Here is an 11,099-nt window from a genome sequence, read left to right as displayed (position 1 = left end):
CCCTTCCCAGCTCCGTTCCCTTCTCTGGACCTGCTCCAGCCCCTCAATGTCCCTCCTGAGCTGAGGGGCCCAGAACTGCCCCAGCACTGGAGGTGCAGCCCCAGCAGTGCCAGCACAGGGAGGGCACTGCCCTTGTCCTGCTGCCACAGCAGTGCTGGCACAGCCCAGGTACCTTTGGCCTCTTCCCCCCTGGGCACACCCAGCTCGTGTCCAGCCACTGTCACCAGCACCCCCAGGGCCTTTCCCAGCTTTCCAGCCCCTCTGCCCCAGCCTGGAGCTGCAGGAGGTTGTGGTGACCCAAGGGCAGGACCTGGCACTTGGCCTTGTTGCACCTCACACCACTGGGCTCAGCCCATGGACCCAGCCTGGCCATACAATCATTTTCACACACCTGGACAGTGTGAAATAAGCCCAGACTGCCTTGAAAGTGATTATACACTCTCTTCTTTAAACTTGCAAGTGGTTTTGCAATGCCCTAAGATGCTCCAGCATTTAAGTATCTTTACAGCTGGTATTTCTGAGACCTGACCTATATATCCTTTGCTGCAAACATTATGTGTTGGGCCCCTTTGTCCCTGCTCCCCATAAAGAAACCATGTGCCAAACTCACGGTGATATTGTGCAATTGTGTGCACAAATAGTCATGAAGAGTTTGAATCCTGTGGTAGAAGGGATCACAGGAGCATCTAAAACTTTGAAAATAAGGAACCTCTGGGAAATGAGAACCTCAGCTGTAGGAAGCCTCAGGCTCAGAAAGCAGCAAAGAGCTGATGAGATATGGATGGAACTCTCTTACTGCAGAGGGCCTGTACAGAGACCAGCACCTGGAAGAGGTGCAATAAAAGGGGAGAAACTTGCTCTGAGGACCTGACTGTACCCTAGAAATCTGAGCTAAAGAAAGTGCAAGTAAAGAGAGCACAAAAACTCTGCACAGGACAGCTCAATACCTCATTCCTGTGCTTTCCCAGTGTAACCTCAGAAGAGAAGACAAGAAAACTCCCTGGCAATACTCACTTTGTTCCAGCCCTGACTACCAGTGCTCACCAGAGCCCACCCAGGGCCAGGCTCCAAGCACAGTAACAGTGCCCTCACCAGCCAGAACTGGTCTTACTGTGCCTTGGCTGCCATTTAGATTTATCTTTCTGAGCATTTTATGTCTTTTTTCTGAGGGAGCAGAGGGCTTTTTGGGTCGGTACCCTATGTAAATTAGAATACATGAATAAATTGGAAAGCTTATTTAATTATCCATGGACAAAGGAAGCACGACAGTTGTTTTGAATAGAAAAATCATTTTGCGAATGAATCAAATTCCAGTAAGAAAAGATGTTGCACCTGCAGTACACTTAGCCTGATGACTTCACCAAGTTTGATACCCATTAACCATATTATAATCTTTAAAATATAATTAATTAGTCAGTTACCTAATTCCAACAGCACAGTAGGAGCAAGATGCATCTTGTTTCTGAGGTCAAATGCAGTAAGCTGGAATTTTGCCAGGTCAGGGAGTGCCATGGTGTAGATGAAAATAGTCTGTGCTTTAAGTCTTGAATTTGACTCTATGTTTCATAAATATGGGCTGGACCTGCATGACTGAGGAAAAAGAACCCACAAAATTCCTGTTTATTGGCTACAGCATGAGGGATCATGAGCAAGGGAACTGGGACACAGACCAGGTGTCACTCCCAGTGTGAGACATTTCACCAGCAAAGGAGCAACTGCTGGGATTGGAACAAGGTCCTGGGATGGAATGAGGTCCTGGGATGGAACGAGGTCCTGGGATGGAACGAGGTCCTGCTGTGAGTGCAAGGCCCCCTCGCACACATTTCCATGAACCTTTTGCAAGGCAAGAAATTAGATGCTCCCTGGAAATGACCCTGATTCCAGCCTAACTGGCCCGAGAAAGAGCTTGCAGTTTGCACCCAATGGTTCTGCTGTGCATGGTTGTGAGGCCACATATTGGCTCTGTGTGTTGCATGTGAGGATGTGTGCAAGGGAATGTCTGTGTGTGTGTGTAGGGATGTCCCTAGAATTTGTTCTGGCTTTAGAACGTCCTGGAAATTTAACTGAACTCTCACGTGGAATCAATTTAAAATAAAAGGCTTGGCATGGCTTTACTTCTATATCTTTCCTATGCATTTGTCCAATCAAAATGATAATGTAGACAAACTGTGGACTGCAAAGCGTATTATCCAGCAATATCTCATTATTATGCAAAAAATCAGATATTCACAGCAACTGTCTCATCTATTTATTGTTTGGTTACTCATCTGGAAATTTTAATACTTTCTTCAGGGGCAGGGGCTGGCAATAAAAAAATAGATCTATATATCAAACCTTTAACTTCCAGCCATCATTGTGTGCCATAATACAGATGGAGTAGCTATCAGCTCTCTTTACTGTGTTGGTTTATTTACTTCAACCAAGAATAAAGATTTAAAGAGAACACAATAACAAAGTCCACTGCAAGCTAAACTTTCATGTTCCAAAGTGAAAGAAACCTTGACACATAATAATAATAATAAAAAGAGTAATCACCATGGCCAGTCTTTGCGAGCAAAGATTTGGGAAAGGTCATTACCCTTCGAGCCTGCGCAGTGGATTTTTTAGGTGAGACCCAGCGTGCGCTGAACTGAGCCCACCCTTTAATCCTGAGGTTCATCTGCCAGGGCCGAGCAAACTTGGACAGTGGCAGTGAGGGTCTCAGGACGTAGGTTTGTTTAGAGTGACCTTCTCTTAGATGGATGGCCTCACAGGGTTGACGAGCTCCATCTGCCCGGGGAAGTCCCCTGACCGGGAATCGAACGCGGGCCGCAGTGGTGAGAGTGCTGCATCCTAACCACTAGACCACCAGGGGTCCTCAAAAGAGTAATCAATATGCATCTAAATGACTAATTAATTTATTAAAACCTTAACAACTTTCAAACTTCTCTGTTTTTTCCACGTACATCAGTGGGTCTACCAAAACCCATCAACCCAGCTGCACCTCTGCATGGGAAGGTCACATCTGGGCTACAACAGTGTTATCCAGAGATTTTGCTCCTTAGTTTGGTGAAACACTGAACGAAGTTCATGTCTCACTTCAAGCACCTGACTGGTCCTATTGAAATCTCCAGCAGGGTTACACGTTATCTCTTAAAGGGTCAAAGCCCCAAAACAAGAGAGTTCAATACACAAGAATACACAACTCTTGGGAAGCATTTCAGTCTTGTCACCAAATTCAGCATCTGCAATTGCAACAATAAGAGTGGCTTTTGCAGACTGAGCTTGTGAAAGCATTTGAACTGCCATTGTGCCATCACAGCTTCAGACACCACACTCTGACAGTATCGGGGAGGATCCCATATTTGAAAATTAATAAAGCTTGATTTTAAGGCTACAGCAGTTTTTCTCCAGTCATGTGCACTTACATCTTGCCACGTCTAAACTCTCCTCTGTGGGCTCCTATTACAATATTAATTTGTTTCTACAGTGATCAAAACTTTTCAAAGTGCACGATGGAACTCAGATGCTCTGAGTTCTTTCTCTATACATGTTCTAAATACTTTGCTCACACTCAAATGTGTGATCTCTCCAGCAAGCATCCATGAAGCAAGCCATGTTTCCTACAAGAAATGGGCATGTACCTCCTGGCTGACATAGGATCATACACAATTTTCATATTTTGGTTCACAATTTCATTATATGAATTACAGTTTTACTATTAAATTTGTATTTTGAGAAAAATCAGGTAAAGAGTACTTAATACAACAAATGTATGATTCAGGAAGATCAACCAGATTCAGAGAGTTAGATGGGAAACTGCTGCTACACACTAGTGTTTTAGCCACCTTGCCAAGAAGAATCTCTTTCGCCTGCAGTTTTTTTTTTTAATTGCATGAAAGAAATAAAACTTCCCAAGTCATTCCCCCAGCTCCTGGCACACTGCTAAGGTGACTGTCATTTCACATCCACACACCAGCCTTACTGTGACAGCAGACTTGGAACTGCCATGTGCCTACAGAAGAATGGAAATCATAGGAGGACACATGGAAGAGTTTCAAGACATGAATCTGTAAGAATACTAACCTATTCCAGTGTAATTCAGACTTTTCCTGTTTCATATTTGGAGTAAAAGAAAATCTAGTTTCTATTTACTGCTTTGTTTTGCAAATTAATGAATGTAGAATTAATAACATTCACTATTAATGAATAAAATAATAGTGAACACCAAGTACTTCCTCCCTGCACCTTCAAGTGTTAGGGAATGAAATGATCCCTATGCCTTTGCACATCCCCATGGAAATCAAACTCTGTGTTGCCACAGGCATTTGAACACATCCAATAACACACGGGATCTTAACTTTACTGTTTAAAATGAGACATTCTTCAGAATTGTTTTCTATTTGGAAAACTGCTCCCAGACTTGGCATGCTGGTCCAACCTGAACAAATACTCAGTGACACAGAGTGTCACAGTCTCTGCTCACATCACCCATTGCACTCACACTTCTGTCTGCCAAGCACTGCATTTTTTCTGTAGATTGAAATGAAATACCAAAAGGTTTTTTCATTTCCATAAACTGTTTTTGGTGGGGGTGAGAAAACAATAATCACTGAAATGTGACAATTAAAAGCCAGTCCTTCCAAGCAAATTCACAGCTTTCTTATTTGTTCTTGATGCTCTCAATAGAAGTGATCGGTCAAGAGAGGAGGCACTTGCCTTGGGAGGGTTACTTAGTTTGACAGCCAAGAGCCCTGGAAAACTTGTTCTGTGTCTTAAAAAATAATCTAATGGCCTTGCTTGAAAGGGGTTGTGAAGCACCAAGTGATTGATGGAGTTATTATCACCTACTGCTTCTGTTTACCCCAAATTAATCTCGAGTAGAGTTACTTGTAAATTGTTTAGGTGTTGATATTCACTACCCCTAGAGAAACTGGGAGTGGAGTCTGGGAAGAAGGGAGGGGTGGGGGGAAGGTGTTTTAACATTTACTTTCATTTCTCACTAGTGGCAAAGCAAAACCTATTCATTTGATATAACAACTGGTCTCATTTTTATATGTGTCTTCTTACTATATAATTGCAAGTCAAAGAATAGGCCAATTAATTTCTGGTTAGCAGAGGGTTAGAAATTCGGGAGTTTGAAGCAGAAGAATGCACGTGCATCACTTTGATCCAGATGATATTCTCAAGTGCATATTCAGTGTGCAGGATGACCCAAACCACAGCACTGTTTTACAAGAGGGCACAACAGGCAGCTGTGAGGAGTATTTCTATGCTTTCAACTCACATGAGTACCAGTAACAGTGTAATTTCGCTATGCTGCACTAGCAAAGGCAGAGGAAAATTCCCCAGGACTATTTCCCCATGCAAACTGCTGAAGATACGCAGTAATTGATGAAATGAATCTGTTATTAACTCTAAATAACTTAATATGTAACTATGCTGTTTTGTTTATTTCTGCTTACAGATCCTGATCTTTGGATTTGCTTAGTGCCCATTTTGTCACCCGGCAGTAGAACTTTTTGCTGGTTCTCCACAGCAACTTGAGGGAAGGCAAACAGTTGTGTTGCTGTTTTCTTCGTTCTGCTAATTCAGTTCTTTTGTGGGGGTTGGAAAAGCTGCAGGAGCCAGGAGCAGGTTGTCTGGTGATGAGATGTGCAGGGTGAGGCACACAGCTGCTGAACGAGCCCTTGGAGCAATGCTGCCTTCAAACACCTTGCAGACACAGGCTGCACAAGGGTTCTTGGTTGCTGGTGCTGAGAACCTTCTGTCAGCGTGGCTCTGTGCCCAGCCAGAGGGAGCTGAGCCCATTTCCTTCACCCCTGGACATCAGCCAGGGGCATCCCTGGGATCTGTGCTGGGCCCTTTGCTTTCAGTCCCTTTCCCTACATCACTAGTGTCCCATTGGGTCCATGAGCCGTTCCATTCTTTATCACACTGTTAACACTTCCATGCTCAGATAAGAATCTCTGACCCATGGAGAAAGACAGACAGAGGGTTTGTAGGCACTGATGGCTGCCAAAAAGACAGGCTGTGGGAAGGCAGGCACTTGGGAAACCTCCTGAAACCAGATGGCTTGTCAAAACATATGCTAGATAAGAGCACAGCCTGCAGGCACTGTGAGGAAGACAAGCCTATGGCAAAGGATGGCATCAAGGAATGACTGAAATCACACAGGGATCATTGCAAGGAAGAGCAAAGCCTAAAATGGAGATTCACCCAAGGAAGTGCAGATGAGATTAAATCTGTTCCAAAGTGCATATTAAATTTCATTCCCCAAACTGGAGATAGAAAGATATGCAACATTTGCATGCCAGCAAATTTTCAGCTTTCTAAAATCTGGCTCTTTCTACCTGAAATAAAACTGATTACATACTATGAGCACAAACATTTTAACTGATTTTCACAGTAACTGAAGACTTTACTTTCTGTTACAAAGTGTTCAACCCAGGTGTTGACACAGAAGACCTCAGAAAAACCAAGAGGAGTTGAGTACCAAACATTTAAACACATCTTGAAAGTTAGATTGATGTCACATATACAATGCATTGGCCATTTCTCTTCATATCATACCTGAGGTTAAGTAGGATGTAAACATATAAAATGGTTTGGATGCACTAAATGCATAAGGGCATGACTATTCCTCTCTTCAGAGGATTATAGAATGGTTTGGGTTGGAAGGGTCTTTCCCAGATCTCTTCCTGTGTATCACCAGGAGAGGTTTCTGTGGTAGGAGATGACCACACCAACAGCTGTATGGGGCAGATATTCCTTTCAGAGAGATGAACACATGAAGGAAACAGCGCCACAGTGATGGTGGGACCAAAGGAAAAGCATCAGATGAATGTAACTATCTACAAAACAGTGAATTTAAAGTAGGAAATTCCCATTTACTTGTATGGCTGAACACCTTGGCTGGAGCACAAGTAGCACACAACCAAACAGTGAGCAGAGGTCACAGTACCACAGTGGATCTGTGGGCAAGAGCAGGACACAAATGTGCAGCGTGACCAGCCAGGAACACACCTCACAGTTCCATGGACCCTGAGGGAAGGTGATCCAAGGAAGGGGACAGGTGTCAGGACAGGCAACCTTTGCTATTTTCCCTCATAAGCACACTACCATCAGCCACCAAGCTTCTTTGTAACCTAGCAGTGGCTTGAACATCAGCTGAAGCACATCCAATGACCATTTTCCTTCCCTGGACTCTGGGAAGCCACATAAGCCTCAAGACTGCCAAGAACAGGTGAATTACAAGAACAAAATAACAAACTCCAGCAAAAGGCAAAAGAGTAAGGGCACAAACATGCTTTGCTTTTAAGGATCAGAATGACATGAATCATTCAGTCTTAGCTACTATTCTTGCTATTAAGCTACTGGTGGTGCCACTGTGCAAAAACTCCTTCCAGGTGATAGTGTAACTGTTATGCTGAATGGTTGTGACCTGATCATTTTTAAGAAGCCAAAGCCACTTCAAAAGAACATGCCAGGGACCCAGATAACTCTGCTATTTACCACTGATGTAAAACACCAAGTAAATGAGAAGTCCTGGGAAATGATTTACTCGTGTTTGTTTTGGAAATTACCAATACTACACCATTCTTTAACTCCATTCCTTCAAGACTGCCTTTCCTTTTCCTGGGTGTTGGCCTTTGCCTTCCTGACAGAACCATAATTTTCCACTGAAGAACCTCATTCCTTAGCACTGCAAGAGAACATTTTTCAAATTTCCAGTGCTAGCGAGGGTAGGTTGCTCTCTGTATATACTACTTAAGTGAATTAAACCAACTCAAATGTGTGATCTCTCCAGACAAAGATGAAGGTTACATAGTTTAAGGATGAAATATAGACCATCCTCCACAAAACCACTGTGTTGCAGTTTAATTAAAAGAATTCATTAAAGTCATGCCCCATCCAAGGTAATTAGTATGCATAATTTACGCTTTGCCTAATACACAAGGGCAGTAGTCTGAATAATAAACTCAAGTTAACCTTAAGTGGAAGAGATTGAATGGTCAGATGTTTATTTAACTCAGGTTTGCTCAAGAGCTAAGGTTAAAGAGGTGAAATTTTGTTATAGTTAATTAATTTCTTAAAATTATAAGATGCTGCCTAGCCAGTAGGATGAATTTTTTTTTTATTTTTCTTAAGGAAGGATACAAGTAAATGTCTCCTCATCAGTTACCAGAACACTGATTGTGTGATCACATATGTGCAGTTTGCAGCAGGGATTTGACTTGAAGGAAGGTTCCCCTGAAAATTTTCACCAAGGAGCAAATGTAGCAAAAGGTTCAAACCAAAACCCTCCCAGGTTTCACAATCCAAAGTCAGTGGCTTCCAAGGCACCCTGACCTATTGCCTTTCCACTCCCCACCCATCCCAGACCCTGACTCCTTCCTGCTATCCCCTCAGTGGCACAGCCTCACTGCAAACACAGTGACCAAACCAACCAAACCCACCCCACCCCTCCTCTCCAGCTGCACTGTTGGCAGCAGGACTCAGCTCAGTGTGCCCACGTGTGCCATCATTGCAGGGGGTGTCCACAGAAGGATCAGCTGTGCCTTGAGCTGCTGTTTTTGCTGGAGCCTTTTCTAACCTTGCTCCAATCCAGCTGCATCTATGACACAGGGCAAAGTCAATCTGCTCCTTTATCTACAATGAGGTGCCTGGAGCTGAACTGCTCTGGTGGCTCAGGGGTGACACCCTGCCAAGCCCCAGGGGACCTGCAGTTCAACTGCTGGACACCAGTGTCCTCATGTCAGAGTTCTGCTCCACATGAGGGTGTCAGAGCCAGACTTATGGCTTGTGGACCCTCTGGAAAGACACAGGGATGTCAGGCAGATTGGTGATAACAGGACCTCAGCACTGGGGGTAGAGATATGGGGCCGGCAAGACAGTCAGGTGTCTTAGAGAGCATTTGTCAGTCTGGCACAGGAACTGTAAAGTTTAGTGCTGGAAAAGAAGGCCCCAAAGTCTTCTGGTAAGAGCAGGAAAACAGGTTTGATCAAAGATCTTTTTAGCTGCAGATCCTGTCTCAGCCAGGTCAGTGAGGCTGGCTGAGGCCCAGCTGCAGATCCCAGGCAGCTCTTGGGATGTGCAGGAAGGTGGGATGGCAGCACCACAGCAACCATGGGCACGTCTGCACGGCCCTGCAGCACAAGCTCACTTTAAGGCACGGGGGGTGCATGTGGGGTGGTGGGAGTGGAAAGATCCTGTGGAGTGAGAGGAGGCAGAAGCACAGTAAAGCTCTAGGGCTCTGCAAGATTTGAAATCAAAAGCTCTGTGTGAGAAACTCTCCGTGTGCTGCTTTTTCTTCCCTCAATGTTTTCTTCCAACAGGAGGGCAGGTGGGTTGGCTGTGATTTTTATCACTGGAAAACATCAGAAATGTTCATTTTTGTCAAGGGCCAGCTGAACCAATGGGCCTGCATCACTTTGATGCAGAGTTCCCTTAATCAGAAACGCCTTAGCTGCTATACAGGTAGATTATTTTCCCCAGCTGTCTTTGTCTTGTCAACGTTTGACTTGTTTGCTTTCACATTTCTCCTTAGTCTCTACATCCACTGAGAGGTCTTCATATTTCCAGCCTTTGAAAAAAAATCTGTGCTTGATTTGGTCATTTCTTCTGTTGCCTGAGTGGGAAAAATCCTTGAAGCGTGTGGGGTTTGGATCAGGCCTAATGCCGAATGGCTGTTTTCTTTCCTTTGAACTTACATTTGGGTTTTGTTGCCTGTCACAGCAACAGCACAAAACCTGAAGGTGTTTGTCTGAGGTAACACAGGAAATCTGCAGCTGGAAGTGAATCCAGGTCTTTGTGCACTGTTCTATCCACATGCCAACTTCTTTCCTAACCAGACAAGTGTGAGAATTTGTAGGTCCCAAGTATAAAAGATAATGTAAGAATCTCCATATGCCTTTTTTTTTTTTGAGCTGCATTTTTTTTAGCAATTCTCAAGCATTATCTGCAGTAGGATTTTTGCTCCCAAATGCTGCATGATACTAAATTGAATGTTTATTTTGGGGTCTGTATCACCAAGTAATCCTTATTCGCTTCCTCTTCTATTTACTTGTACTAATAGCCAATAAGAAAACTTCCTGTGCAGGGTTAACTATTATTTAGGGAACCTACTCCAGTGCTATAAATGACCTGCAAGTGTTGGCTGAAACATCTCCCACTCCCATGCTCACAGGAGGCAGATGAATTAATAAGAGTTGTCCTGTAGAACTAATTGCTATAGTATAGGAGGCCAGGTCTCAATCTTACTGAAACTGCTGGCAAAAGGCAGCCTATAGTTTGCTCTTAAGAAAATTGAGTCTATGTTGATTGAAATGAACCCTTAAAGCCAACAAAAATCTACTTTTCTTTGGATCAGAATACTCCATTCACATGGGAATCCTCCAGCTTTTGCAAGTATCTCTCAGCTAAGGCTTGGTCACATAATCACTAAAAAACCAGGTTGCAGAAACGTGTGGATATAAAGCTTTTGTCAGGACTTCTGGATTACGTAGTAATAGAGAACTGTCAGCCAGAGAAGTACAGCAAATTAATGTATTGTTTGTGCTACACATTTCTGATCTTTTATTCTCTTTTCTGTAAACATTCAGATAACTCAGACTAACTAAATTTTAATGAAGACAAAATGAGGGAAGAAGACAATTTTCAGAGTCACATATGCACATACCTTCAGAAATTCAACTACATGAATTTTTGCCATACACAAAGGAAACCAAAACACCAGAAGCATCCAACTTCTAAGACCAACCACAATCACCCAATGAAACTCATATTTCTAAGACTACGTAGTGAGCAACAGATAAAAATGTATTTTAGAATAATTTTCCTACATTTATTTTTCCAAAATTTAAAAGTTCTCCAGTGTACTTCTGAAGTACATTTGTGAAAATTGGCCTTGACAAAAAAAAATGGTCAGTGAGCAAGCAAATTTCATAAAGAAGAATGTAGTCTGCTGCTGTTAAACTGGAGTCCTGCTCAATACATCAAATTATGCAGAGAGATCAGTGCCTTACACAGAGACATTCATTTCACTAGAGCTGAGGTTCAAGCTGCAGATGTTCCAGTTTCATAAAATATAACTAAAACTAAAGGCAAATTTAAGTAAA

This window comes from Lepidothrix coronata, unplaced genomic scaffold, assembly GCF_001604755.1.
Source record: "Lepidothrix coronata isolate B3197 unplaced genomic scaffold, Lepidothrix_coronata-1.0 Scaffold58, whole genome shotgun sequence".
NCBI lineage: Eukaryota > Metazoa > Chordata > Aves > Passeriformes > Pipridae > Lepidothrix > Lepidothrix coronata.
Note: the sequence above shows the minus strand (reverse complement) of the source record.